The following is a 5,503-nucleotide window of genomic DNA, read 5'->3' as shown; positions in this document are numbered from 1 at the left end:
CATAGCAAAAGGCATCAATCTATAGCTATGGATATTAACTGGCCAGCTAGAAAAAATTACCCATAGCTACGGTTGACCGTCATCGTAGCAGAAGAACAACAATCCAGTATGTAGCTACAAGACCTTTTGCAACGGTTTTCGTTGACTGTAGTTAAAATACCTTTAGCAACGGCTTTCGTGCCTGTAGTGAAAGACATAAAGCCTAAATGGCTAGATCCTGAACTTCTTTCATTATTTATTTGAAACCTGCATTCCTGTGTTGAATACAAGCACAAGTAATTCATAATATAAGATGGAACTTGAATTTAAAATTTCATTAAATGGTTCTTAAATACATGAACTAATTCTCAAAGTGCTTTAACGTCCATGTTTTTGCTACAAATTCAATGTTCTTGAATACATGAAACTCAATCAAAAAAAAAAAATGGCATGTAAAATTTGATCAAATGTCTCCATCCACACGTGTGAAGTATCCTCCTTTACCGTGTTCAACCTATAAGAAAATAATAGAAAATAAGTTAGAAATCACATTTTTTGAGATATAAAATCATATATGAAAATTTAATTAAGTATATATGGAATATAAACTCTTGCCTACTTTCTAAGCCTAATGTTAAATGAAAAATGTAAGGATTGAGATCAAACACATCTTTTATGAATTTCGGATTTTCACTAAACACAACAATGTTTATGAATTCCATGTGGGGCCCAACTATGTTGAAGTAAATCACTGAACTTGAAAGTTTTTTGGTCATTGAACTTGAAAACTGTTGTTTAATCTTGGTAGGCTGAGGCATTTGGGTCCAAATGCTATAATAATTTAATGAAAAATTAAAGAAATCTTCTTCGTTTCACATGATGTTTTCTTGGTGTGCATACAAGTTCAACATCAATATTTTCTTCTTTTTTCTTTATCAATGACAAAGTCAATAGGATTTTTATTGATATAGAAAGATGAAAGCTCCTGCTATTTTAAGATTATCTTTCATAAGTAATGTAGCCTTAATCACATTAGCATTCTCAATGATTCTTCGGAAAAGTTTGATAAGACTCAAGGAAGCACCTGTCCATCTTGTTTACAGTCAAGACAGGCCTAATCCTCTCACCAAGGGCTTGACGGAGGATAGTTTCAGCTTGAACACATACACCCTCAACACAATCAACCACCACCAATGCACCATCAGTAATGCGGAGAGCAGCAGTGATCTCAGATGAAAGGTAACATGCCTAGGAAAATCAATAAGGTTAATGAGATACTCATTCCCTTGCCTTTCTCCCTTCAAGTTCTCCAGAGAATCATCAGGCCCAAATGTCTTCAGCTCCACCTCCTTTGTAGCCATTGTTTTGTATTGGTGGGTTTAGAGCTTGTATAGGCTTCAATACAGCCCAACACTGTATAGGAGCAAAATCTCTACTGTACTTCTACTTGTTTAATGCAGTGCATTACCTTTTTCAAAAGAAAAATAAAATAAAGTAAAATAAAGTTTAGTGTTGTACTTAACTGTTGAATTTTAATCTTTGCACAATATTTCTGTACATGTAGATGAAAACATGTTGACTTTTTTGGGTCATATAAATAATCAGAAAGTAAGCATGTAAATTTGCACTATAAAAGTTTTAGTTTGTCTGATGTGAAGCTTGACGTATATGTTGACTTATCCTCTATAAGAAAAAGGGCAAAGACAAAGGGTTTTCTAAGACCAAACATTAGCACAAGGTATATGGCTCAATAAGTAGCTCCAAGAAAAGTTGTATACAAGTACCAAAGTATTGAATTGCAGGAAATGAGTTTGGTCATAGATTCATGAACTCTTCACTTCCTTTTGAGTTCCATTCTTTCTCCTTTTTCTATGAGGTTCAATGAGAAATAAGTTGGTGCAATTGATTTGTGTGCACATGGTCCATTTCATTACAGGTGGGCCACTTTTGATTCATACTTCATACCACTGTTGTAGTTGATTTTAAGTGGATTTCCTTAATGGCTTCAGCAACAAGCTCATGGGATCCATAAGGCTGTGTTTGGTTTGAAGGAAAAGGTAGGGAAAGGGAAAGATAGGGAAACCTTTACAAACCTTGTATAGGTTTCTCTGTCTTTCCCTTCCTTTCCCTACCTTTTCCTTCAAACCAAACATAGCCTAAATGTGAAAAACAGTGTAGACCCAAGAAAAAAATGCTTCTGTTTGCTTGGATTTGTCACAAGGAAGTGGGTGTATGAGAAGTTCCCAAATTGAGCAGTTTGGTTCTCTTGAACCCTCTTTGTTTCTGACCCATTAATGCCATCCCCTAGAGAGAGAGACTTAGCTTAAAACTCAACTACACATGTATATAATGGAATAATATATGTCATATTGATTCTTGGGATAACTAATTAAGGTTGAAATAGGAGAGAGAGTGTTATGGATGCATTCTTGGGAAGGACATACCGCCGCCGGCAACAGCAGTGAGGGAGGGCCCACACAGCAGCTTATCTTGCCACGTCAGCTCATCTGCTCGCCAATAGTTTACTTATTCCAGTTCTGTTCTTACTTATCTATTAGAGATAGGAGCTAAGTTCTGTTAGAAGTCTGTTAGAAGTAGGAGTTTGATTTAAAGTTGGACTGTCCTAGCTTAGTCGAATGGAATAAGGAGTCTCCTCTTGTAATCTCCTATTTAAGGAGCTGTGATTTGGGAATAAAGCATTCAGTTTTCCAGTTAACAGAAGAGTGAGGAGAGTTCGGGTGGTCTCCTGGACAAATCACCCATTCGGTTGCAACAATAGGGTCTGCACGCAAGGGAAGGTGCAAGGGAAAGCAAGAGGTTCTCCCCGTGGACCGACCCATGACGAGATCCTACGCCTGGGCCCATAACAGAGAGAGAGAGAGAGAGAGAGAGAGAGAGAGAGAGAGAGAGAGCATTATACTAATACCTGTAAAAAATGCCATGTTCAATGCTTCTTCCTTCCAACTGTTTGCCGCTCAATCTAGCAAAGATAACAAATATAACAAAATCATCATAATAAAACATCAATTGAAAATAAATGATTGGAAGCAAGAAATACAAGTTACCTCAATTAAAGATAAAACAGGAATTATGACAATAAAATGATAAGGGCACAAATGCTGAAGCCAAGAAGAAGAGGTAGCCTATCGTGGTCAAATAAACAATCATGTCCAGAGTCCTTTAATAGTCAGTTCTTGGGAAAATAAAGTAGACTAAACAATAACAACAGTGACCAAATTCTATGAAACACAGAAGAACAAGGAATGCTTAATCAGTTATATGCAAGATTCAGTTATATGAATATAGTGAGAAATGGTGCTGCAGTAAGGGCTTTGAAATATTAAGAGCTGCAGTGCAGGTGGTATGGAATTACATTGAATTCAAAAAGATGTGTTTATGATATGATTTGAAGGTACAAGAAATATATTTACTTTGGCCATATGATCCATGGTATCTTAATTAGAAAATTAGAAAATCTATTACTGGATGCTTATGATTCTGGACATATATGTATATTGCACATTCTTGCTTTCAGTTGCAAACACAGAACTCCCCTGACTACATATAAATCTATAGACACCCAAGCCTCAAGCAACCCAAACAGTTGCAAAAACCAACTCCAACTAAAACATAGGCAGGTATTGATAAAAAAAAATGGGTGGAGAAAATCACCTCCCCAATCCCCAAAACCACTTTCCTTCCTCATGCACATCATATGAATCCCACCCAAATGAGCACCTTTTTCTTCAGCCTATGCATACCCCTACCACTTCTTCCTCTGCCCCAAACATTTGTAGAGCCATTTCTAACTGCCTTAGAAGTCTACTCAAGTTAGCAATCCTTCTTCCCTCTTCCTATACTCGCAATAGCAGTCTCCTAGTTCATAGTCCCACGACCACTAGCACCATCATCATTCTTCTTGGATCTGTGACCCACTTTTTAACTACTAAACCCACCATGTCTCCTTCTTCCAACCCACCATGCACATCATTCTTCTTTGCAGTTTTTGGTGACTATAACTAAAATTCTCTTTGTACACAGAATCTGGTCTAAATGTGCTGATATAGTTTTACAGCAATAAATTACATTGCCCTCTTCAAACTAGAAGTCATGGACAGATAAGTAGTCCAGATCAATCCAAATATAAACTGCTACTTAAAGATTTTTATCTTGGTGTAGATGGTTATCAGCTTCTATTCTGAACATGTTGTTCATCAAGGTTGCTAGGTTTGCTAACTAGATCACAGATTTACTTGTTAGAAGCAATCTCAGGAAGAAAGTTGTTTTCTGGGTCTCCTTGCCAGATCAGTCATCTTATATTTTCTTTTTCTTTTTTTTGATAATAAAAGAAAAGGCTTTATTAAAACTAAAAGAAGGGTTGAATACATCCACAAGACCACCCATCGACCTCTGCCAAATTATACAAGATTTCTCTAAAGATTCTCAAACCCATAAAATCCCATAAAATCAAATAAATCTCACCATTAAAGAATTACCCACCAACCATCTTTCTTTCAACCAAAACCCCAAACCCAGAAACTCAAATAAATCTCACCATTAAAGAAATACCTATCGACCATCTTTCTTCCAAAAGAAAGATGGAACAACCTCACTTGATACCCCCATCCCACCAGTTAAAGAATTACTCACGGACACTCTTCAATTTTTTCCTTCTCATGTAATAACTTCTAATTTTAATCTTTTGGAAATAAATATACCTAATTAACAATCGATTCATGAAAGAAATTGGAAACTTGATGAACTAATTAAGTTGATAAGAGACAGGGTAATTAAAACAAACCTGAGGTAACGAAGTTGCACACCTTTGGCGTCCGAGCTGAGCCAACGAAGTTGCACACCTTTAGAACCCAAGCCAGTCCTTGCGTCAAAGATTAATGGTTATTTTCGGTGAGAGAAGTAAAGAGTGAGAGAGAGAGAGAGAGAGAGAGAGAGAGAGAGTGATATAAAGAATAATAGAATTGAAATTCTTACCTGAAACAGTCGATGGATTCTTCCACAGCAGCACCCGAACCAGTTGATGATTTCTAAAAAAATATGAAAAGAGAAGAGAACGGTTTTGAGTGAAAAGAAATGAACGAGAAGAGGAGGGTTTTGTGAGTGAAAACAAGTTGTAGGTCCGATGGTCGGGCCGGGCTCGGGCCTTGGAAAAATATGTTAATGTAGAGTGAAAACCCGATCCGGCCCATGAATAGGTCTAATAGCCACCAATAACTAAAAAAAGTAATAACAAATTCGAGTGGAATTTTATTATGGTTTTTTGAACCAATGTCTTTGAACTGTCGTTGACTCGGACGGTCAGACCATTCAGATCGGAAACCATCTAGGCGATTGGTTTCATTTTACCCCACTCGGTCTTTTGTAAAAAACTGTTGAATTAGTCAATGAACCGTTGACCCAAATGGTTTGACCGTTGAACCGTTCGACCTGGAGAACGGTTTGTGGTTTATTAAATAAGAGCCAAATTTGAATGAAAAGAGAAATCTCTCATATCTCATATATGAGA

General features: G+C 36.8%; 1 long non-coding RNA gene across 1 annotated transcript; it reads right to left on the bottom strand.

The window, feature by feature from the left end:
* Positions 1-288: 288 nt before the first annotated feature.
* LOC148874460 (uncharacterized) lies at positions 289-5,117 on the bottom strand. The gene is made up of 4 exons (XR_016105030.1): positions 4,972-5,117; positions 4,781-4,858; positions 2,906-2,959; positions 289-493 (listed from the first exon to the last, which is right to left on the bottom strand). It is a non-coding gene; the product is annotated as an uncharacterized LOC148874460 (long non-coding RNA).
* Between the last annotated feature and the right edge of the window lie 386 nt (positions 5,118-5,503).

This window comes from Nelumbo lutea, chromosome 1, assembly GCF_056320005.1.
Source record: "Nelumbo lutea isolate HS-2025 chromosome 1, American lotus-T2T, whole genome shotgun sequence".
In the NCBI taxonomy this organism is placed as follows: Eukaryota; Viridiplantae; Streptophyta; class Magnoliopsida; order Proteales; family Nelumbonaceae; genus Nelumbo; species Nelumbo lutea.
The sequence above is the reverse complement of the archived record's forward strand: the minus strand, read 5'-3'. Positions and strand labels throughout refer to the sequence as shown.